General features: G+C 38.6%; 1 protein-coding gene across 7 annotated transcripts in view; it reads right to left on the reverse strand.

Moving 5' to 3' along the window:
* The window catches only part of SCAF8 (SR-related CTD associated factor 8), a 227,983-nt gene that overhangs the window by 89,379 nt on the left and 112,650 nt on the right, over positions 1-25,954 (reverse strand). The window contains exons 23-24 of one of the 7 annotated variants that reach the window (XR_007724856.1): positions 12,131-12,391; positions 1,908-9,420 (exon numbers count right to left, since the gene is read on the reverse strand). The exons of 3 other annotated variants lie outside the window; for them this stretch is intronic. The gene's annotated coding sequence lies outside the window, so the exon portion shown is untranslated. Of the gene's footprint in view, positions 1-1,907; positions 12,392-25,954 lie in introns of those variants that run through there. 3 more of the 7 variants (XR_007724858.1, XR_007724855.1, XM_050786784.1) reach the window with 3 other exon arrangements.

Below are 25,954 nucleotides of genomic sequence, written 5' to 3' on the forward strand. Positions count from 1 at the left end.
GTCTTAATTTTTCTCTAGAATCTAGATCATGAAAAAAAATAATAGTTACCATGTATTAAAATGCTTACCATGTGCCAGTTCTATTCTAAATATCACTACACTATTCCGCGATGTTATAAACTTTCTGAAACAGATGTAAAACTGAGGCACAGGGCAACTGGGTAATTTGCCTGATGTTGTAAGACCAGGTAGAGACAGAAGTTAGGCTCCAAAGATATGCTCTTTACCCATACAGCATCCAAATGCCCTAAATTAAAATGCTGTAGCTAAAATTTTACATGTGGAACAGGTCTGGGCAGAAGGAAGGGGATGTTCATCTAAAATAACAAAGGTGAGGTAAAATCATTCTTTCTCCCTTTGACCTTGCATATGATCCTTTCTGATCAAGGCTGGGAGGTAAGAAAGGTTCTAGTGGTTAAGGAAATGATGTTCCAAATAGCAGAAAGGGGTATGCTGGGACCCAAAATAGAGGGGGAAATGAAAGACAAGTTCTGGCTTTCTCAGCCTTTTTCACATGACTCTACTAGTTAAGGAGGTAAGAATGTATCCATAATCTGAACCAGGGCACCTGCTGCTGACAGACTCCTATTGCCTACAAGAGAAACTACAAGCTCTTAGCTGGGCAGTGAGGGCCCCTCACAACCAGAGGGACCAAGCAGAGCCACTCCCTGCTCTGCATTCACTCCATACTCTTTCATGCCTTCGAGTAACCCCTGCAAATGCACTTCACTTCCAGCAAGCTGCAGGACACCGGTCAAGTGCCAATTTCTCTAATCGCCTTCCCCAATCCACCCCTTTCCATAGTTCATGGATGCATTTCCACAGCACGCTGCTCACATCTCTGCCATGGTGCCAATCACTCTGTCCAGTAATTACCTTCCTGACTGCACTGTGGATTCCTCAAGGGCAGAGATCTTGCTTTCTTTTAGTGTGTGCCTGGTGCTTATGTGTTTGCTGAATAAATGAATGAATGCATTCAATGTAGGCATGATACATTCATGTAAGTCTTAATCAGGTTAAAAGTTTAGAATTTTAAAATTATACAGAGTATTTTCCAAGCTTAGAGCTTCCATATACCCAGAAGAAATGCAAGTCATCCACAAGCATAAATTTAAGAAATTAATTTTTGCCCTCAAATACTTCTATTAATATGCAATAAAATTACTGTATTATTTAAGCATTTTAAAGAAGGAAAATATTGAGTAAAAATATTCCAGCCAGGCATAGTGGCTGAAACCTGTAATCCCACCACTTTGGGAGGACGAAGCAGGTGGATCACTTGAGGTCAGGAGTCCGAGACCAGCCTGGCCAACATGGTAAAACCCTGACTCTACCAAAAATACAAAAATTAGTCAGGTGTGGTGGTGCATGCCTGTAATCCCAGCTACTTGGGAGGCAGAGGCAGGAGAATCACTTGAACCCAGGAGGCGGAGGTTGCAGTGAGCCAAGATCGTGCCACTGCACTTCCTCCTGGGTGACAGAGAAAGACACCCTGTCTAAAACAACAACAACAACAACAACAAAAAACCCTTAATATTCCAAAAGTTACAAGAGGTTATCATAGTGGAAAAAGTTACTGAAAAGTGACCTAAATAGTATTCTATTTCCTGAGCCTCCATAAACAAATTATTTGCAAAATATGTCTTAATACAATGTCACTCTGGTAACTAAAATAAGTTCAGAAACTGATGTTTTCTCTCCAATAGTCTTATTTATTAAACTTATAAAATACCTGGAAAGCAGTGAAAAGTATTCCTTTTTTTGGGGGGATGGAGTCTCACTCTGTAGCCCAGGCTGGAATACAGTGGCACGATCTTGGCTTACTGCAACCTCCGCTTCCCAGGTTCAAGCGATTCTCCTGCCTCAGCCTCCGGAGTAGCTGGGATTATAGGCGCGTGCCACCACAGTTGGCTAATGTTTTGTATTTTTAGTAGAGACGGGGTTTCACCGTGTTGTCCAGGCTGGTTTCAAACTCCTGAGCTCAGGCAATCCACCCACCTCAGCTTCCCAAAGTGTTGGGATTACAGGCATGAGTCACCTGCCCGGCCGATTTTTTTTTATCTTGTAAAAAAACCAACCTGTAACTTAGACTTATAAAATAGGTGGTGATGCCGTATATTCCAGGAGAAGTTCCCTCTCTCCTAGCCATTAGACCACCTGGATTATTGGACATAATTCAGCACTCTAGACTCACTACACATAACAGACCCTAACACAGCTGCAGGAAACATATAAAAAAGAGGCCTACTTCGTCTTTGATAGCTGATTTATAGAAGTTAAAATACAATCATGTTTAAGAAATAGCTGGTATCATATCGTACTATGGAATGCTCTATTCCAGGCTGTTTCACCTTTGTGTGTGTGTGTTTTGGGGTGGGGGGGTGAGAGGGAGTACTCACACATGAAACTCATTTAAAAATCTGAGCACAGGCCAGGTATGGTGGCTCACGCCTGTAATTCAAGCACTTTGGGAGGCCGAGGCAGGTGGATCACCTGAGGTCAGGAGTTTGAGACCAGCCTGGCCAACACGGTAAAACCCCATCTCTACTAAAAATACAAAAATCAGCCGGGCATGGTGGCACATGCCTGAATCCCAGCTACTCAGGAAGCTGAGACAGAATTATTTGAATCCAGGAGGCAGAGGTTGCAGTGAGCCGGGATTGCGCCACTGATTGCGCCACTGATTGCGCCACTGCACTCCAGCTGGGCAACAGAGTAAGACTCCATCTTTAAAAAAATAAAAAAATATGAGCATGGAGTTTTGGGTATTATGGTAATATGGCATATAATTTCAAGGAATATCATGGTCAACCTTATTATTAACACCCTTCGCCTAAGAAATATATGGCTAAGTTAATCAGAAAGGTGGTGTAGTTCATGGCCTTCCATCTAGTCTAGGGAACCCCTACCATCCCTAAAGAAAGGCCAGATGTTTATGAGACATCACGTTTGGGTAATTCCTCTGCCAGTTCACCTACCTATAATAGATGATAGCAAGATGGAACCAAAATGTCTCACTACAGTTGGTTTATCCCACCTACATAGAGGCAGTGACTATGTAGATAGTTGCTTAGGGATACGGGGTTTAAAAGGGTATAGTGAACATAAAAATTTTAACTATTACCAGTCTCACCTTTCAAGACCAAATTTATACCTATAAAAATGTGTCTATATATTTCTGTGCCACATATTGGTTTCCCTCACTCTGGATTGGTATGTGGGTAATAAACTTTGATTACATAGAATTTGAAAGTTAAGCCGGGCGTGGTGGCTCACGCCTGTAATCCTAGCACTTTGGGAGGCAGAGGCGGGTAGATTGTCTGAGCTCAAGAGTTCGAGACCAGCCTGGGCAACGTGGTGAAACCCCGTCTCTACTAAAAAAAATACAAAAAATTAGCCAGGCATAGTGGCACACACCTGTAGTCCCAGGTACTCAGGAGGCTGAGGCACAATAATCGCTTGAACCTGGGAGGCGGAGGTTGCAGTGAGCCGAGAGAGCACACTGCACTCCAGCTTGGGTGACAGAGCAAGACTCTGTCCCCCTAGCACCCCCACCAAAAAAAAAAAAAGAAAGAAAGTTAATAAAGTTAATAGAGAGTCCAAATACAAATAAATTACTGCTTTAAAATTTTTAATTGCGTCTGTTGAAGACAAATGCACAAATGCCTTATAAATGACATAACAGATTTCTAATGTGAAAAAATACTATAAAAATTGGAATGCTATAGAGAAACATTGAAGAAAAAACTGTATTTTGTAACTTTCACTGAAACTAGGACATTTAATCGCAAAAAAAGCATCAATACAAGTTACTAAAAACAGCAACTAAAAATGTGATTATGTACTCCACAGAAAAAATTCCAGATTTAAAAAAAAAAAAAAAAAAACTCATTGTACAAGAATGAGCAAAGGAAGAGCTTTAAAGAAAAAAAAGCAGAGAAAATTTAAATTATTAAAGATTCTATACACATCTGGTTTCTTGACATAGATGTTATTCATTGAGAGTTAGTGAACACACAGAATAAACTCTGTTTTGATCCTCAGAGAGCAGCCAATAGAGTGAAGTCTAAGAATTCAGCTACCATATCCCAGCATGAGTTCTACTTAGGAAAAAAAATGGGTATGTAATTATAGCAGATTGAGTATTTACTACATTCTATGTACTATTCTAAGTACTTTACCTATATAACTCAATGACTGCATACCACAATGCTATGAGGCAGGTACTAGTATCAAGCCCATTTTACAGATGTGGAAACAGGTGCAGAAAGGCTAACTGTAAGATAATCTCATGACCAGTAAGTGGCAGAGTCATAATTCAAATCCAGGCACTCTCTCCAGGACCCACATTGCTAACCACTGCAATGTGCCCTCTGCACTAACGATTAGAGTGTTAGAGCTGAAGGGACCCATGAAAGCACCTACATTGTATTCTCCTTCTGTAAACTGAGGCCCAATTACATTGTTCTACAATTCCCCACTGCTTGCTTCATTCATGACATTCCTTTATCACCTTTTACAGCCACCTTCACAGTAACTTGGGTCACTGCACAAGGCTGACTGGAGATTTACACATTTGCTTTGACTATCTGGTAAGGACACCATTGCAGTTTTATAACAAACCAACATTTAGTTCAGTTCTCACTCTTCTGTTATCAGAAACCTCTGTGGCAATAATCATATAAAACAATATTCTATGAATATTTTGTTGGTACACTCAGAGAATCAAACACTATGTAGCATGGACACTGTAATAGTGTAAAGGTCTAAACAGTTTTAATAAGTAAAGTCTCATTCTTAAATAGATGACAGTACTGAAAAGAATACCTTTGAAATGATTTTGGATTTGCAAATTAAATGTTCAGAATAGATGAAAAAGTCTTCAGCCCCACCTCAGATGCTGAATCTAATGAATGTTAAAGTTCTCTCAAACTCTGAAACTGAGAGTTTGAATGGTTGTTTCTGTGAAATCATAGTTTCTGGCGCTTTGGCTGATTCACCTAAGTATACTACGGGACAGCGTGCCAGGGTTCTACTCAACCTCATCAGAATACACTCCCATTATGGGAACAGACAATAACAGGGACTCTCAGATGATGACAGGCAAGTGATTTTGTTAAGAGGTGAGGCGGGAGTGGGGTGGGAATTTGGTTAAGTTCCCAGAAAGATCAATGATGTTATTAGTTATAACATTCTAGGATAACTAGCTCATCCCTAGAAGCAAGCACTGGGTTTCCTTTTATAGGTGCACAGTGACCTCTACTGGTACAAGTATAGAATCCTGAAGTGCAATTTTCTCCATAAGTGATTTTCGAAGGCACAACTAAGAATATTTATTCTTTTAAAATGACACCAAAAAGAAATTATATAATTTTAAAAATACTTATTTTTTGAAACCTTTTATAATTTTGAATTAATGAGATCTCCTCCGCTACCAGAATTAGACATTTCAATTAAAGTTGTCCATACACATATCACAGAACGAAAAGAACTAAACAGTACTTTAATTTTAAAATCCTGCTGCTAAGTGTCATGGTGTCAAAACTGCTATAAAATATAACTATTTTGGAATAACTCCAATTTACCCAAAAAGTACCAAAGGTACCAATTATAGAAGAATTATAGAGTATATTTAAAATTTACAAAATGCTTTGAAACTTTCCATTGTCGAATGCTAAGTGGCTTACTTTCTCATGGATATTTTGCTTCCTTGATTTTAAAACAGTTAAAGCATTGGTTTTCTCTCTTAAATCCCAAAGGCTACCAGAAATAAACTGTAGGTAGGTTTATTGCATTTATAGAAACTTTCAATAGGCGAGTTCAACCTACATGTGAAACAATGCCAAGTGAGATGCTGACGTCAAAGACAGCCTCCATATATGTCATTATTTGTCATGCATAACAAAATACTGTACATGAGTTCAAAGGAAAATGAGTTTTTAAGAACCCAAAGCAGTATTTTTAATTACTTCAGGCTGAAATCATTTCCTTCAAACTCTATTTCTGTAACTTTCCACTGCAGAAAATGAAGTAGAAAAGAATTTAAAATGATACTTTTCAGTGAGGAACACTCAAACCAAATTTCATTCCAACAGCGGGAGAATACAGCTTCCTTCATCTTGCCCATTTTGTTTTTTCTTTAACAAAGTATAATAAAAATAGTTGCGAATTAGTGAGTTAAGACAGTTTTTGCCCAGAATACATACAACAGAGTTCCTTTCCAAGAAATTATTCATTGCTTAGATAAGAGTAATGAATTAGGAAAAAGGAAGACATTTTTATTTAACTTTGATAACTAGGATTTGCATATCTGTATGGCACATTTCTCTTTCACTATTTCTATTAATTAATCAGCCCTATTTGCTGTACTACACGGGAGGCACTGCTGGGGATACCAGGGTGACACGGCATTGTCCTTGCTCCTGAGGAACCAGCACTTAGGGAAAATATGATTGCTATACAAGTAGCTATAAGAACATATTTTATTTTATTATTTTATTTTGAGATGGAGTCTTGCTCTGGCACCCAGGCAGGAGTGCAGTGGCATGATCTCGGCTGACTGCAACCTCCGCCTCCCAGGTTCAAGCGATCCTAGTACCTCAGCCTCCTGGGATTACTGGTGTGCGCCATCATGCCCGACTAATTTTTGTATTTTCAGTAGAGACAGGGTTTCGCCACGTTGGCCAGGCTGCTCTCGAACTCCTGACCTCACGTGATCTGCCCACCTTGGCCTCCCAAAGTGCTGGAATCACAGGCATAAGCCACTGTGCCCAGTCTATAAGGACATATTTTAAATAATTAACCCTTAATAGATAGTTTTTACTAAAAAATGATCTAAACTTTTCATACAACTCCCTACCACCTCCCCTACCCCTGCCCCACATAACAGTATCTGTAGCCACCTTGCGGGGCCCTGCTTCTGCAGACCTGTCAATGTCTTCTCTCCTTTCACATTTTGGGCATCAGATGGGGAAAATTATGCTTCTGGCTCAAGGAATATCCATATTAACCACTGTTAAAGCAATTACTGGGCCAGGCGCAGTGGCTTATACCTGTAACCTCAGCAGTTTGGGAGGCCAAGGTGGGAGGATCACTTGGGCCAGGAGTTTGAGACCAGCCCGGGCAATACAGCAAGACCTCCGCTCTACAAATAATTTTTAAAATTAGCTGGGCATGGTGGTTCCTTTCTGTGGTCCCAGCTACTCGGGAGGCTGAGGCAAGAGAATTGCTTGAGCTCAGGCAGTCAAAGCTGCCGTGAGCTGAGATCATGCCACTGCACTCCAGACGCTGCCTCAAAACCACCCCCACCACTGAAAAAAAACAACTCACAATTGCCACCACACAACTCCTACTCAAATAATCCTATCAGTAAAATATGCCCTAGGATCACATAGTGAATAGACACACACTAACAGCTTTCAGTAGTGAAAGGTGAAGAGAAAGAGTGAAGCCCCATGGTGAATCCATCAGGGCCTGGCCTCTGTTTTGTACTCTCTATTCCCAGCCTACAGGATAATGCTTTACTCACATAAGGATGACACGGGACACTACGAAAGCAATTTTCTAAAAGTTAACTCTAATTCCCTGAAAACATTCATGGGTTTTAAAATTATTAACATTAAATCACAGCCGGCCATGCTAGCTCACACCTGTAATCCCAGCACTTTGGGAGGCCGAGGTGAGTGGATCACTTGAGGTCAGGAGGTCGAGACCAGCCTGGCCAACATGGCGAAACCCCCTCTCTACTAAAAATATAAAATTAGCCAGGTGTGGTGGTGGGCACCTGTGATCCCAGCTACCTGGGAAGCTGAGGCAGGAGAATCGCTTGAACCCAGGAGGCAGAGGTTGCAGTGAGCTGAGATTACGCCACTGCAATCCAGCCTGGGTGACAAGAGTGAAACTCTTATCTCAAAACAAAACAAAACATTACATCAAGAAATTCCATGTAACTACTATATCCCTGAGTGCTCTAAAATAACATGTCTAAGAAAAGAAAAACATCCTTCCAAACTCTGTCAAGACTGGGTAGAATAGGGAGGAGAACAGGAAACAGCTGAAATCCTCCTCAGTAGAGGACTGGAGCACCATGGGAAACTGCAGATACTGGGCACAACAGAAAAACAGGAAACGTGTTCCTCAGGAGAAAACTGGTTAACTAAATTATGGTTAAGCATATAGCAGAATATTATACAGGCATTACAAATGATGTGCAGCTTATATGCTCGGGAAGCATCTAGAAGAACACATGAGGAACTAACAGTGGTTGCCTCTGCAGAAGAAGAATTAGGCTGGCTGGCTAATTATGAATTTTTTACTTCATCTCCTTTGTTACGGGATGAATGAGTTATGATAAACATGTATTATTTTTAAAACAAAACAGACAAAAATATGAAATAAACACCATTTTGAATGACAAGAAAAAAAGGAAAAATGACTGTGCTGTGGATGGTAGAAAGAAACAGGTATTATGAGATCAGCGTGAGAGATGTTCATGACAAAAAAATAGGACAGAGTACCGAACTTTTAAAAATTTTGGTCAGATGAAGCAATCTGATAAACTCATTTGTCAAAGCAAACTAATATTAATTTGAAAAAATAAGAAATCACTGAATTGAGTAAAGTGACAGCATTCCTGGAAGGAAATAAACCTTTACATGAAAGTCACTCAGTGTGAGAATGTTAAAATGTTCATATTTTCTATTTCCACAGTTATCCTCACATATTTTCTTGTGTGCTTTAATCAAAGTATCACCCCAAATGTTAACCACTCCAAGAATCAGCAGTGAACAAAACTACATTGTCCTTCACCCGTGGAAGCTTTTGTTGCACAAATTTCAAAAGCCTTGTCAAAGGCAGAAACTAGTTAGCACAAAGAATTGATGTCACAGGATAAACAATTTGTACAAATCCTGAAGATACTCGAATGACAAGTTCTGTGCTTAGGACAACATTCTCCATGAGGACAAAGAAGGCAGTAAAAAAGTTTCAAGAACCACCACAATTCAAACATGTAACACTGCTTTTAAATACTGATCAAACGTTAAGGCTCCAAAATGCTGTAATTAAGATATTCATTTTTTCCTTTATTTTTTGAAAGCATTGTTCAAAAAACAAGAAAAGCAACTATGTTATCCAATATGAAATTCCACAATATGAATTTTCAGCTTAGCAACTAGTCTAGGTAATGATTAACTGGAATAAGGCAATGACAGGAAGAAAACCCAAACCAGGAAGAGCTGTCGCTACAAACTACAGAATGCTCACCTGCCTGAGGGGGACACAGGAGGGAGAGTCTGGGACCGAAGAGCAAGAATTCCATGTGGACTTGGAGTTCCTGATCATTCAGCAGTCATTCATTTCAGTTAAGGGTAGACTTTGCTCTCGTGAAAATGTGCGTGTGATAGAAAGTATATGAGGAACCTCAAGAAAGAGAGAAGGATAACTTTTTAAAAATTCCCTGGAAGATATTGGGGTAGGCTAATTTCAAAATCAATAAAAACAAGCAGAAAAGAAAGCCGGGACAATGAAAACTTCACTTATTTTACAGTATCATCTGAGACTGGCAACATATTTTACAGATTACATTCCCAAAGTGTGTGTGTGTGTGTGCACGCGCACGCGTGCGTACACATTCATACATGTATGCAACTATGCATTTAAAGACTCCATTTTATCAGCAATGAGAACAATTTCACAATTCTGCTGTTTTTGTGGCTGTAACCTTTACTGAGTCAATTCTCTTGTCCATTTTCAAAGACTTATCATCTTGGGAAACTAAAATAGTAATATTCCTAATCTTCTGGCAAAGCTAACCATGAAATCATCAGTAAAGAATTTGCCCCTCATGAGTCTATAACAAAGTCAAATTCCTGCACTAGTTAAATTATCTGGCAATGGTAAAATTCTGTTGGGGATTACAAAATGAGAGGAATGTTAATAACATTCCAAATAAGTCCTTTAAAATTAAAGCTACAAGGAACTTTAAATTAACAAGAGTATGCTCCAAGGGAGATGCATCTAGTACCACATAACTAATAAAAGTAGTTGACAGTCCTGAAGGTATGAGCATTTATCCTTTAAAGGTGTTGAAATGTTTTATATTCAGCTAAAAGATTTCATGCTACTATGACCAAATTTAATGAAGACATCTTCATTTCTGAGTTTTATAGCAGAGTCTCCAGATGCTCTATTTAAAAGCACAATGCAATCTAACAGCAGATTTGAAAATCAAATGATTTCTAGAAAACTGGTAACCGGAAAAACTGAAAACTGATTTTTGCTATAGCTAATGAATTTTTTAATCTTTTCACTTGGTAGTAAAGCTGTGTCAGGAACATTTTGTCTTTTGGCAGCTAGTAGGAATTTCAAAATCCCACTTTCTCCTTGGAAACGTATTGATTAGGTCTTTTTTTTTTTTTTTTTTTTTTTTAGAGGGAGTTTCGCTCTTGTTGCCCAGGCTGGAGTGCAATGGCGTGATCTGGGATCACTGCAACCTCGCCTCCTGGTTCAAGTGATTCTCCTGCCTCAGCTGGGATTACAGGCATGCACCACCACGCCTGGCAAATTTTGTATTTTTAGTAGAGATGGGGTTTCTCCATGTTGGTCAGGCTGGTCTCGAACTCCCGACCTCAGGTGATCCACCTGCCTCAGCCTCCCAAAGTGCTGGGATTATAGGCATGAGCCACCACACCCGGCCTGATTAAGTCTTTTATGGCTGAGGCTGTACCTAACACCCACCTTGATGGGATCCAGTTAGTCACTTGTTTCTCATTTAAATATACAACTAAGTTGCAAACTACAAAGCTACATAGTCTACATCAAGCTAACTACACTATATATAGTTTGATGTATAATCAATGTACATTATGATGCTACAAAATGCTTTCTCTTTTGAGAAAGACTTACATTTTTAAAGCCAGTGGAAAATAATCCAAATTAAAAATCAACACAACAGATATATAGAAAAAAAAGAAGAGCTAGGAACAAAACTGCCTTGTTAAAATGCTTCTCTTAGAAAGATGATAGCTTGCACATTTGCATCTAATCCACCTGACGCACAGAGCATTACTGCTGCTTCTGTCTCTTCTTGAACAAATACAGACCTTGGGCTTTACAGACTAATTCAAATGTATATAAATCAATTGCTTCCTTCCTGCTGTTGCTCTTTTCAGATAGCAGACAAGAGGCTCTAGTTTAAGGATGGCAGTCAGGATGGACACATAAGAAAGAAACATTTTAGTTTCAATGTTACCATAAAATCAGAAAGGAAAGCGGCATGCTATATTATATATTATAGTTCAGGTTCCATTTCTAACTCCACCTAAAATGAATATGAACACTCATTTTTAAGTGTTTGTCAGTCAAATAAAATAATAGTCTAAATTTATTCACATATGCACCAACCAAAGGCCAATAAACTTAAAAGGAAGCCAAGTGTAATAAAAAGGCAGCTATAAGGTCTCCTGTTTGAATTTTTACCCAGTAAGAAATAAATGATACTTAGTAATCCATCTTTCTCCCCCACTGCCATCCCTTCACACATCTAAAATAGGCTAACTTCACCTACTCTAACTTCTGAGATTGTTTTGGAGTTCCTGTTTTAATTTTTTGTTTTTAAGACTAGATAGTTAAGTTACTAGAATTTTTAGATACAGGTTCAATGGTCATTACAATATACTCTAAGGAGGGCTCTAATTATTATAGGGGATTTCAAATTTGCAGTTCAACAGGCAGAGTAGAAATCATTCGATTCTAGAAATTGGTATCATTAGCATTCTTACAGAAGAAAAATGGAATGAGATTTGACAGATTAAACACATATACCACAGGCTGGGCTGCTATGTGAATAGTATTCAACCCTTCAAAGGGGGAACCGTTTTACGAGGTAACAAGAATTGCTTGCACTGTAAGAAATAGTGCAAAACTAACCCCCAAACACCAGCAGATTATTTAATGTTCTTTTGGCTTCCACCTAGTAAGATACCATAAATAATATGGTCTACTGGGAAATGTCCCATGTAGAAATAACCTAATATATAAGAAATGAGAAGGTTCCTTGCTAGAGTAACTCTATAGAAAATTAGAATTCTTTCATCAGTGGGTCTCAAAATGTAGTATGCATATAAATTACCTGGATTGCTGGGTAAAGATGCAGGTTTCCTCCACCTACTCCCAAAGCTTTTAGCTCTATTAGGTCTTGGGAGGGGCTCAGCCTGAATTTTAAACAAATCCTTTGTGTATTCTAATACAGGTATCCATGGTCCACACATTGAGAAACACTGATCTTAAAGGTGTGAGACATCCTTTATAGCTGGCCTCTTCTGTAGGGTGATTCCACGGGGGCGGTGTGCTCTGTCCAAAAGTGTGAATTACCTGCCATTTCATCATTAACCTATAATGAAAATTTGACAAGGAAAGCTCTTGGTTTACAAAAGTCACTTATTAAAGTGAGAATTTGTGTTTTTTAAAAAAGAGATTATCCCCCAAATCACAAACTCACTGAATAACAGCTGATTGTCTAGAATCTATTATGATAGCTAGACAATCTATTGTAATATTAGGGTCCATGGGGACAATGAAGAGAGACACAGGGAAAATAGTGGGGGGAAAAAAGGCAAAAGGCAATAATCTACTTATAATTCTGCCTAGACCTAGCCTTATGTGTCATATAAAAGTGTACACTAGGCCGGGTGCAGAGGCTTACACCTGTAATCCCAGCACTTTGGGAGGCCAAGGCGGGCGGATCACTCGAGGTCAGGAGTTTGAGACCAGCCTGGCCAACATGGAGAAACCCCATCTCTACTAAAACTGCAAAAAATTAGTGGAGTGTGGTGGCAGGCGCCTGTAGTCCCAGCTACTCGGAAGGCTGAGGCAGAATCGCTTGACCCTGGGAGGCGGAGGTTGCAGTGAGCTGGGATTGCGCCACAGAACTGTGCCTCAAAAAAAAAAAAAAAAAAAAAAAAAAAAAAAAAAAAAGTGTATACCCCACACAAGGGCACTCTGGAGCAAACCCATTAATTAGTCTCTCCAACCCCATTTTCATACCATACACAAAACTACCAAATTAATCTCTCCTTAAACATCAATTCATTTTTCAGTTAGAGAACCTATACTAAGTCCCCTGACTCCTCCTCTGGAGTCTATGTGAACTATGAACTACTCCGCTTCTGATGATGAAGATTCTGTATAACGCCATCTCACTTAACCAATCCAACCATAAGTCTGTCACCTTCTCCTAAAGTGGACTTCCCAGCTCCAGTCAGACGGAGCTCACATTTCATTAACTTTCGAGGGGTTGACTCTTAGGCTTTACACCTTTGCTCTAGTTGGTCTCATAACTGATCAGTATCCCTACATGCAAATACCTTTCACCCTTTCTCAGCCTTTAAGATAGTCCTTTGAGGCCTACCCCAAATCCCACTCCCACCATAAATCTAATCCCACCACTACATTCTTTTCTCTTCATATGGAGCATTTTGCACCTTCACCAAGTACTGAAGCTCTTGGCTATATTCAACCTTGGGTTTTTTACACCATTCTTTAGTATCTTCCCCATCGCCCACCACCTTTCCAAGTTCCTTGAAGGCGGTAACACTTACAGAATTTCCTGGTATCTCCATCCCCACCCAATCTCTCACTCAAACAAAATGCTAGCATATAAAATTGGCTTGATAAATAGCTATCACAATTTATGCATTTAATTATCATCAAATTGCATCCCAATGAATACCTGTAAATTGATTTATTAAACAAATATCTGAGCAACCATCATACATCAAGAGCCATTCGGAGGCACTGGGGCTATCCTTAGTGCATTCTTTGTCCTCAACTATCTTATGTAAGCCCTTAAAACAAAAACTATCTTTTTTCTGCTACTTCATTACAGATTCTGAGCGTTAACCAGAGCGTTTTCTACTCTGTAAGTTACTGGCACCACTATGACAGCCGAGAAGAGAAGCTAAAACACCAGTTTCCCCCAGACCAACAATGCTGAGTCTTCTATTTTATCACATTAACAACATGAGATTAATTTAAGGTATGGAATTTACTTCCTGTGGGTGCCCTATTCAGTACCTAGTAGATACATATATTAGATGTCAGCTGTAATAATTTTCATTTTAAAAGCCACAAACTAAAGATACATATAAACTGCCATCGTTAAAGATTTCTATCACTATGATTACCTTTTTCTGAAATAATAAAAAGGACAGGACTATACACATAGAAAAAAGGCTTCTCAAGGATTAAAAGCTCTTATGAGACTTAGTATTTATTATTTTAAAAAATCATGGTAAAATGTATACAACATGAAATTTGCCATTTTAATGGCTTATATATTAAGAAAAATATTTAAATAGTACTGTAATACTAACTAAAACATGGGATTCTTTATTGCAAAAAACTCGCTATGATTAATACCTGAATTTGGAAACTAGTGTTAGTATCTTTTTTACATTCTACTGCTGAAAAAGTAATTAAAATATGCCTTTAGTGGTTAAATCATTTGCATTTCAGGTAGTAAAATAAAATACAATACAATACTTAATATTATACTTCCTAGTTTTTCTTTTTTTTTTTTTTTTTTTGAGACGGAGTCTTACTCTTCATTCCCAGGCTGTGGTGAAATGGCGCGATCTCCAGTCACCACAACCTCCACCTCCTGGGTTCCAGCAATTCTTCTCCCTCACACTCCCAAGTAGCTGGGATTATAAGGCACCCGCCACCACACCCAGCTAATTTTTGTATTTTTAGTAGAGATGGGGTTTCATCATGTTGGTCAGGCTGGTCTTGAACTCCTGACGTTAGGTGATCCACCCGCCTAGGCCTCCCAAAGTGCTGGGATCCCAAAGTGCGGGACTGGGTGAGCCACCCCGCCCAGCCTATACTTCCTAGTTTTTCTGCATTATTTTCTTAAAATTCACAAATGGTTCCTAATAACAGTAGCCAAAAATCTTTATAAAGACAGCTTATTGAGAAAGCCTGGCCAACATGGTTAAAGCCCGTCTCTACTAAAAATGCAAAAACTAGCTGGGTATGGTGGCACATGCCTGTAGTGCCAGCTACTTGGGAGGCTGAGGCGGGAGGATCACTTGAACCTGGGAGGCAGAGGCTGCAGTGAGCTGAGATCACGCCACCACACTCCAGCCTGGGTGACAGAGCGAGACTCCGTCTCAAAAAAAAAAAAAGCTTATTATGTAATAGGTACCTGCTAAGTACTTTACATGCATTACTCCTTTTTTTCTTAGTGAGGTATCAATTCACATAAATTTCACCTTTTTCAAGTGTACAACTCAGTAGTTCTAAGTATATTGACAAAGATGTGTAACTACCACCAATTTCAGAACATCTTCATGCTAAAAGGAAACTGTAACCATCGGCAGTCACTGTCCATTCTTTCCCACCCCCTCACCCCTAAGCCACTGGTAACCACTTATCTATTTTCTGTCTCTACTGATTTGGCTTCTCTGGACATTTCATATAAATAAATCATAATATGTGATCTTTTGTGTCTGGCTTTTTTGTGTGTGTGTGTGATGGAGTTTCGCTCTTGTCACCCAGGCTGCAGTGCAATAGCATGATCTCGGCTCACTGTGACCTCTGCCTCCTGGGTTCAAGTGATTCTCCTGTTTCAGCCTCCCGAGTAGCCGGGATTACAGGTGCACACCACCACGGCCAGCTAATTTTTTTGTAGTTTTAGTAGAGACGGGGTTTCACCATGTTGGTCAGGCTGGTCACTGACTCCTGACCTCAGGTGATCCACCCACTTTGGCCTCCCAAAGTGCTGGGATTACAGGCATGAGCCACCGCATCCAGCCTGTATCTGGCTTCTTTTACTTAGCAAAGTATCATCAAGATTCAACCATGCCGTGGCATGTGTTAGCACCATGCATTACTCTTTAGGTCTTCAAAACAAACACTTAAGCTCAATACAATAATTGGCCCATTTTACATTAACAAAAAAAACTGAGACAATGAGACATGAAGTCACTTGCCCTCCTTGAGTCTCTCTGAATTCAAGTTTATTCATTGCATTTCTATAGAGATGTGTAAATTGTAAACATTTGATTATATGCAAACTTATATGGAATACAGTATATATAAAAAAGAACACTGCTACCTAGGCCCATGACTATAAGTCACAATCTCTTTTAAATTTTTTATTTTCTAAAAAATACAGTAAGTGATCTCTATGGTGTTTTCAAACTCCAAGATATTGTTAAAACATTAAAGGTTTATTCACTTTCTCTTCAACTCTGATCTGGTGCCCAATCTTTCAGAATAAAAGACTAATTACTAACGATCATTGATATCGTGATACATTGTTGAGAATACGGCTTTATAAAGTATACAGTGAACCGAACAGGTCAATATGGCAATAACGTAGTTCACAGTATGAAAATGAACTCAGTATTTCCTTATATTGTCTGTAAATAATATGTTTATATTGCAACAAATCAGAAAGTAGCAAACATCATTTTTAGGGCTGCAGAATTTTTTTAAAAGTCTCTCTGGAAAGATCCTGACAGCTACACATGAGGACACTTCCAGGAAGAATTATGGACGAATTCTTGACGAACTGATCCAGAATGTTACATATAACTGAACACTTCAAACTCAGTGTAAAATCTGCCCAGCAGCAGTTAGTAGATAATCTTTCTGGTCTTCTGGTAATCTTAAGGATGGACTGACTTACTTAAAATTGTCTGTCAACATGTGTATGTGTCTGTCATAGGTAATAACATAGATGTAAATGGCAGCTGGTATATGAAGCACCCTAACTGAATACTATCTGTATTTGGAAAAAACAAGCCGAGTTGCTCAGAAAAGGCAAATATAATACATAAAAGACTGAAGAAGAAGGGATTAAAGCAGTCTATATATTTATTGTAAAGCAGAATACATATTTATCGCAACATTATGTTACGTTATCTTTAATGAGAAATAGCATTTTAAAGATGTGGCTTAAAAGAGTCTGAAAACTTCACTGAATTATATTTGAAAAAAAACACCCCAAGACATTTTAATAAGTCTTAAAACACAAATTAAAATACCAACGTAGAGTTTATATTTATAAAAATAAGAATCAGCATTGCCAAGCATGGTAACTCCTTAATGGAAACTAACCAGAAGTGAGAATTTAAAAAAAAATTTTAAAATATAGTTTGGGACAGAGAATTCTGAATCATATAATTTTAATTAAGGTAAACAGCCTATGTTATCAGCAATTGCTCTTCTAGAGTAACACTATAAAATAGGACTTCCTGGAAATGTTCTGTATTTGTGCTGCTCAATTTGGTAGCCACTAGCTAATGTGACTGTTGAGCATTGAAGGGTGACTGGTGTGACTGAGGAACTGAATTTTTAATTTTTTATAAATTTAAATAGCAATATGTGACTGAAGGCTACCATATTGGACAGTACAAGACTTGAATAACACGTGACATCATGCTGTAAAAGGACCCTACCATTACTGTTCTGGAAACTTTCAAAAGTTAAAGAGGAGACTAGGGTTATTCATGTTGGGTGCGCAGGGAGGGGACAACAGGAGAAAAGAAATGTCCAAAGAAACCTAAATTTGACCTCCACGATTTTAGCAATGTTTCCTTTAAATCCATGGACTAGGGCTACGAATATTTAAAAAAAAAAAAAAAAAGGAAGGAAGGAAGAGAGAAAAGGAAGCAGAAATCACAAAGACAGAAGGAAAGATTCCCTAAGTAATTGCCAGTAAGTATTAGTAGCAGTCAACATTTATTATGCAGTCTGTTTTATGTATTGTACTAAGCACTGCACATGTATTTACATTTGACCCTCAAAATGAGTCTTCTAGGTACTTTTTATTTCCATTTTTATAGATGAGGATATTGAGACTTAGGAAGTTAATTTGCTGAAACAAAAAGGCATCTTCTAATGAAAATCTAGCAACTAGTGTCCTTTCTCTATGTTCTAGCTGTATCTTACAAACCCATCTGTTACATCAATTCACACAATTTATATTGAAATAGAGTTTACTGGCTGTCTCTCCCCTTTTAAAACGTAAACTCCTTAAAGGCAGGGACTGTGCTCTGTCAATACCATAATATCTTTCTCAATTACCTACTGTCACCAACTTTCATCAATCAAGGCATCTGAAATATGTTCTTCAATAAGTATTTGCTGAATTGAGTATGAATTTGTTTCTACATTCCAATGATAAACATGTGGTAACATACTCTCTTTCTCTCTCACCCTTCAGGCGTCTACATTTGAGTTTTGAAACGAGTTGAAAATCTGTTTAAACTATTTTGTAAACTATTCCAAATAATCTAGAAACTTGGAACTCTCATAATCTGATAAAAACATTTAACTGTAAGCTATTTTTTTCAGGCCCATTAATTTAAAATATCACATTTCCCATATTTTTAGAAATATTTTAATAGAAACTTTAATACTGTGACTGAAACATGTACTACACAAAAGCTGTGCCATATAACAACATTCACCTCTGTATGTTGATGTGTAAGAATGGAAGACATACCTCTTAAGGTGCTTGGGCTGAACACAGTGTTTACATTAACTTTTAAATAATAAAGTTTCGATGATTTCCAATCTTTTCATCTTATTTACCAATGACACTTTTTAAAGACCTTTCACATTTTACTAAATTCTATTCTCTCCTAATGGGCACCTTGCCAGTATCTACTAAAGTAGAATGAGGCCTAGGACAAACTTAGGGAAGCCTGTCAAAAAATCAGAAGAACCAAAGAAGTCTAAGAAGGTATTCCCTCAGTCCTAATCCACAGACTTCCACCTCAACATTTCATGAAATTCAACCTATAGGCAAAACAAAAATATTCATATGAGACATGCTCTCAAGGCTCTAATATTATCAGAGATGGTATCAAATAAAACTTAAATACACCATGGAACAGCTCTAGTTAAAAAATGATCTCGCCTTCAGAAACAACTGTACATATGGCTTCTGCTAACTGTTGTCTAGGAGGAAAAAAAAACATTATTCAGTTTAACTGCTATTTTTAAATGTTTTACTTTTCTTGTCACTAAGCTGATTTACAAAATTCTTTTAATCTGTAGTAACATCAAAAATAAGACTTCAAATATACGAAAACCCATGTTTGTTGGGGAAACGATAAATGAACTACAACTAAATTTTATCACACCTATGAATCACTTGAGGATCTTTTAAAAATGCAGATCCTGATTCGGTGACTGGGATGAAGCCTAAGATTCTGAGCATCACAAGCTTCCAAGTGATGCTGAAGTTGTTGGTGCAAGGCTTTGTGTAACAAATAACTAATTTTTCCAGATCTCAGTGGTTTGATTCTTCTAGGTTTTGTTTTGAAGACAAGGTCTTGGCTGGGTGCAGTGGCTTACGCCTGTAATCCCCACACTTCAGGAGGCCAAGGCAGGTGCATTACCTGAGGTCAGGAATTCAAGACCAGCCTGGCTAACATGGTGAAACCCAGTGGCGGCAGGTGCCTGTGATCCCAGCTACTTGGTACTGAGGCAGAGACTGCAGTGAGGTGAGATCGTGCCACTGCACTCCAGCTTGCGCAACAGAGCGAGACTGTCTCAAAAAAAAAAAAAAAAAAAAAAAAAGACAGGGTCTCATTTTGTCACCCAGGCTGGAGTGCAGCGGCGTGAACAGAGCTCACTGAAGCCTTGACCTTCTGGGCTCAAGTGATCTGCTTACCTCAGCCTCCCAAGTAGCTGCAACGACAGGCGCACACCACCATACCTGGCTAATATTTTTAGGTTTTTTTGTAGAGATGGAGTCTTACTTTGTTGCTCAGGCTGGTCTCGATCTCCTGGGCTCAAGCAATCCTCCTACCTCAGCCTCCCAAAGTGCTGGAATTGTACTGTGCCAAGTCTCTTCTCATTTTTAAAATGTTCGTTTATGCTTTCAACAAATTTTTACTAAATGTGTACTATGAGTCAGACATTATAAGCATGAATAAGATCTTTGTCCTCAAAGAGCTCATTTGGTTAAAACAGAAAAAGCAAACAGGTCAACTAAGTAGGAGTCTACACGGTGGAGATGGGGACAGCATTTCAGGGAGAAAAACAGTCAAGCAGTAAAAGCACTCTGGAGGAACTTCTAAGAGTATCAAATTGCTGAAACACATGGTATTTACAGCAGAGACCAGAGAAGAAACTGGAAACAGTTAGGTTATGATGAGTCCAGCAAGTCAGAATAAGCAGTTTAAGTTTTATTTGGTAGGTTATCACAGAAATGAATAACTTTTAGTAGGTATGTGTGTTCAGATGTGTATTACAACATTAATGATTGTATAAAGTAATAGCAGCTAACATTATGTACCCAGAACTGTTCCAAGTGCTTTACATGTACTCAGTCGCTTAACCCTACATCAACCTTATAAAATTGGTACTAATGTGTTCATTACCACTGGGAATTTTGAAGCACCCAAAACAAAAATGATTCGCCCTCAATTCAAACTCCGGTAATGTAGCTCCAGATGCTACGCTCTCTTTTTACCTAGGAAAATTCTGGAAAAAAATACTCTGGTAAGCACTGCAGATGTCTTTGTCAGTACTGAGCCTGGAAGATAGTTTTGAAGCCACTGCAACCATCAATGAAGGACTGAATCAAGGCCGGCGCGGTGGCTCACACCTGTAATCCAACAATTTGGGAGCCCGAGGTGGGTGGATCATGAGGTCAGGAGTTCGAGACCAGGCTGGCCAACATGGTGAAACCCGTCTCTACTAAAAATACAAAAATTAGCCAGGCGTGGTGGCAGGCTCCTGTAATCTCAGCTACTTGGGAGGCTGAGGCAGGAGAATCGTTTGAAACTGGGAAGGTGAAGGTTGCAGTGAGCCGAGATCGTGTCACTGCACTCTAGCCCGGACAACAAGAGTGAAATTCCGTCTCAAAAAAAAAAAAGGACTGAATCAAGGCCATGGAAATGCAAATTTCAGTTATATTTAGTAAGTAAAAATCCTAACCACTTTGTTACTAAGGGATGTTACGAGAGCAAAAGAGAATAGTTTCCTAGTCTCTAACTTGGGAAATGGAAAGAATGGGAATGTCAACCACTGGGAAAAGAGAAAACATTTTTGGTGGGAATTTGGAAGAGAAAATATAGAGATTAAGCTTAAGATGCTTATAGGGTATCTAGGTAGAAAGTTAGGCAGACCTGGGTATCAAAGGTGTACTCACTGGTATGTTGGTCCTAAGGGAGCTCATGTGGGCAAGAACACATGTGAATAGATGGAACCACATGGGAAGTTGTAAAATTCAGAGAAGAAACACCGATGATGGGCACAGGAGAGTGGTTTGTAAAGTCAAGGGAGTAGTTTCAAGAAAGTAGTCACTAACATTAAATGTTGTGGTGCTATCAAGTAAGACAAGCAGTGAAAATGGCTGCTAAATTTGGTCAATAGATCACTGGTGACTTTGGAAAGAAATTTCAATGGATTGGTGGGGTAAAAAGCAAACGATAGTGCACTAAGGAAAAAGAGATGAAGAAACTGAAATAAATGAAAACACTCTTTCCAAAGATCATTCTACAAAAGAACAAACAGACCAGTAACTAGAAAAGAGAGAGGTTTTATTCTTTTTTATAAGTGAGAGATGTGAGCACGTTAATAGGAACACTTGGTGTCAGTGAAGAGGGAGAGGTTAAAAAAAATACAGGAAGGCTGGATGCAGTGGCTCATGCCTGTAATCCTAGCACTTTGGAAGGCTGAGGCAGGCAGATCGGCTGAGGCAGGCAGATCACCTGAGGTCGGGAGTTCAAGATCAACCTGACCAACATGGAGAAACCCTGTCTCTACCAAAAATAGAAAATTAGCCTGGTGTGGTGGTGCATGCCTGTAACCCCAGCTACTTGGGAGGCTGAGGCAGGAAAATCACTTGAACCCGGGAGGCAGAGGTTGCAGTGAGTTGAGATAGCACCATTGCATTCCAGCCTGGGCAACAAGAGTGAAACTCCATCTCAAAAAATAAAAAATAAAAAAAGTACCGGAAAGAGAAGATATTTGATGAAGCAGTGTTCTGAGTGAACCAGAATAATGAAAAAGTTGCTTAGAACCTACAGCATGATATGTCTAAAACTAGAGCAAGGTTTCCCGGCCTGGGCACTCCGGACATGTGGAGACAGTTCTTTGTTACGGGGTGGTGCTGCCCTATGCACTATAGAATATTTAGCAGCACCCTAATCTAATATTCACTGGATGCCAGCAGCACCCCACACCAAGTTGTGATAACCAAAAAGTGTCTCCAAAAACTGCTAACTGTCCCCCGGCTGGAGAAAAAGCAAAATAAACTCTAGCTGAGAACCACTGGTCTTGAGGCAGAGACCAGATTATTTAAATGAGCTGAGAGGTTACTAAAACAAATTACTATAGTCCCATCTACTAGTTACATAAGGAAAAGAGGCAAGTTTCTCTGCTGGGAGGGAAGTAAGGTGGTAAAGGTGGCATGTGTTGTGGTGAGTAGAAAAGTTTTGGAATAACTTGGTGAAATTCACCTATGGGAAGGCAAAACTGGGTATCAGAAATACTTTTACTCCTCCTAGACTTAAAAGGCAAGTGTATGCCTCGTCCCTTTATGGGCTCTCCAGAAAACAGTACACAAAAGGAACCTGAGGCATGAAGAAGGAACTGAAGGACCTTATCAAAATATTATTTCCAACAACTTAAGAAATAGGGTCATCCTGAAAAGTGTTCTGACCCTTAGAGGACCCACCTTTTTGTTTGCCCAAACAAGAGTTTTAAGGTTAGAAATTGAATGTATCTTTTTTAACCAGAGCATACTATTTCATCATAATTTTGTAAAGTCTTCAATAGGATGGCTTCTATATTTTATTTACCCCAAACCCTATCCATTACAATCAACACTTTGATTTTTAAGACACAAAAATAATCTGGTGTTTAAAATTAGGCATCATCTTTGAAAAATTGTCACATGAACTTTCCTATACTGCTGGAGATGAGTCTGTATTATTATCTGTGCTCGGTATACAGAAAAACTAGTATTTGTACCTTGTGTCCTGAAAGCTTAATTACTGCACACTGTAAGAAACAACAGATCCAAAGATGTTCTAACTAACTGAATCTCCCTTCAACCTTATCTTCAAAATACAGTCTTTTTCTTAAAAATCTGTTTTAACAATCTTAAGTTTCCTGAGAAGGTTGAAAATACACTTGCTCACAATACAACTTATGAGTTCCATGGCACTCATAAAAGTGAAGAGACCAGATGTAAGATAGTAACTCCTAGTGTTTGTCAGCATTGTTAACAAGGAAAGTGATCTGCAGAGAAACTTATGTCTTTAAATATCCCCCAGCCGGCACAGTGGCCCCCAACTGTAATCCCAGCTACTTGGGAGGCTGAGGTGGGAGGATCAACTGAGCCCAGGAGTTCAAGGCTGAAGCGAGCTATGATTGTACCACTGCCCTACAGACTGGGTGATAGCAGAATCATTAAAAACAACAATAACAAACCAAAAACCTCCCAAGATACAAAACTATAAAACCGTGCCCTAGAAAGTTCTTTTTCCTACAATCACAAAGTGACTGAAGCACCTTTATGTGCAGCTCACAGAACTGAATCTGCACTTAGCAATATTTTCCTTAAGAGAGCTAATGCATCTCAACATGAGTATCACTCTAAAATATGCTGAAACAACAATCTCAGATATGACAGATTCTCACCTGTGATAAACCTCAAAATCTGCACATTTTCAAAAATATAACGTTTTCTATTAGACAGAAGCCAACTTTGGTCATAATCAGTTTCACTATGGCTAAATAAAAACCCTGGAGGCTCTACAACCATTTGAAGTTAACTTGAGTATGAAAAGAGAAGTGCTTTGGATACATGACCAATTATCTTCCAAACAGAGAAAATTCAAGCTGAATTCTCTTTCAGATCTGCTACATGTACTAATGAAAGGACAAAAAAAAAAAAAAAAAGATTCCATATTCCAAAGACCAATGTGGGTGATATCATTCAAATGTATCTCTAACTGCAACCTGACCTGCACACTTGATGCCTCATTTGATGGTCTAAGATAGGGAGCATTTAGAAAAAGCCCATGAGCTTTACCCAAAATCTGACTCCAAAAATAATATGCAGGCCTATATCCAAGTAGGCAAACACATTTACTGAAGGCAATCATGTTCACACAGCAATCATGGTCATCTCTACAGCTGTTATGTCTCTATTCTCCCAAAGGAAATAAAAATGATTTGGAAACATGCCAAAGAGCAGTCTAGACACAAATAATTCAATTATAGTTAGCAAATCTAAGGCTTTCAATACCCAGCTCACATCTTAAGCTACAGACAGAAAAACAACTCTGTATCTATTGTTACAAGTTATTAAGTCAAATTACTTCAGAGCCAACATTAAGCAAATCAGATTTTATTACACTAGACACTTCAATTAATTAAAAATACTAGGTTTGAACTCACTGACTGGGTCAAGTTCCAAAGTGAAAATATTTATGAGACTGTTTTTATGTTTTATTTCATTGTTTTGAGACAGAGTCTTGCTCTGTCACCCAGGTTGGAACCCAGTGGTGCCATCACAGGTCACTGCAGCCTTGAACTCCTGTGCTCAAGCAATCCTCCCACCTCAGCCTCCCAAACAGCTGGTACTATAGGTGCACACTACCACTCCTGGCTAATTTTAAAGTTGCTTTTAGTAGACAGGGTCTCACTATGTTGCCTAACCTGGTCTTGAACTCCTGGCCTCAACTGATCTGCCTGCCTTGGCCTCTCAAAAGTGTTAGGATTACAGGCGTGAGCCGCAGTGTCCAGGCTGTTTTTAACATTTCTTAACAATATGGATCTAATTTTTTAAAAAGTCAGAAAGGCCATATGCATTGATTTCCATGTTCACAGGATATTTTAGTCTAATACATTTGGAACACATTAGATATTCATCTCTGGGCCCATTATTTCATAAACACGAAAACTTGATTTCAAAAAAAATCTGGATATATTAAGGTAGTAAACAATGCTTGTGCTTTTCTAAAACAATCTTTGTACTGGGTTCTCACTAGTTTTGTTTTCTTTTGAAAATAACACAAATATATGAGTCCTTTTCTGACTTCAATTCTGTTCCCTTATAAAATTTCTTCTTTCAAAGCAGTTCAATAAAAATAAATTGCCCCTTTAACATTTTTTAAAAAATAAAGTTTTAACATCTGAAAAAAATTAACTGGGTTTAAAGGCCATGTATTAGTATGTTTTTAACAATGATTTAAAACAATTTTGACAAGGTCAAAACTAAAACAATTGGCAAAAGTTGCAGTTATTCCATTTAACATCTCCATTAAGGATTCCTTTCCCTATACAGAGGTGAAAAGGCTAAAATATCATTAGGGCATTATGACATCTATAAAATTTAGAGCTAATAAATGTTTTCTATATTCCTTTAAAAATACTAACTCAGGAACATAAACATGTGAATGATTAAGTTGTGCAAGATGTGACTTTTGCATCTCAAGGCAAGTGAAGACAAAGAATGGTATTGGTATGTGGTGTGAATCAAGGGGCAGTAACATGTAACAATTCACAAATCATCCTAAGTACTAAATTGTACAGTACAAACTAAAAGGACACTGCAAACTAACATTAACGACTGTTAATAAAGGCATACAATTTGATGTGGTAAATTGCTCCATGATCAGCAATGAAGAATAGGTTTCAGATCTAATGCTAAAACTGTGACTTACAGTGGCTGCCTGGAGAAATGTGAAAAACATTGGCTAAGCAGTAGAGTTCTGGGATAGATTAATGGATATGCCACAGCTGTAAGATAGAGCGTATCTGTCTCTTGGGAGAGGGAAAGAAATGTTGGTGCACCTTTTACGTTTTATTTTCAAGGATCTAGACAAAAACCAGAGTGTGGTAGCACAAGAAGGTAAGTTCCAATACTGATGGACATTACAATGTTAACTTTCCCCAGGCTCAGGGTTTTTTCTGT

Source organism: Macaca thibetana, chromosome 4 (assembly GCF_024542745.1).
Source record: "Macaca thibetana thibetana isolate TM-01 chromosome 4, ASM2454274v1, whole genome shotgun sequence".
In the NCBI taxonomy this organism is placed as follows: Eukaryota; Metazoa; Chordata; class Mammalia; order Primates; family Cercopithecidae; genus Macaca; species Macaca thibetana.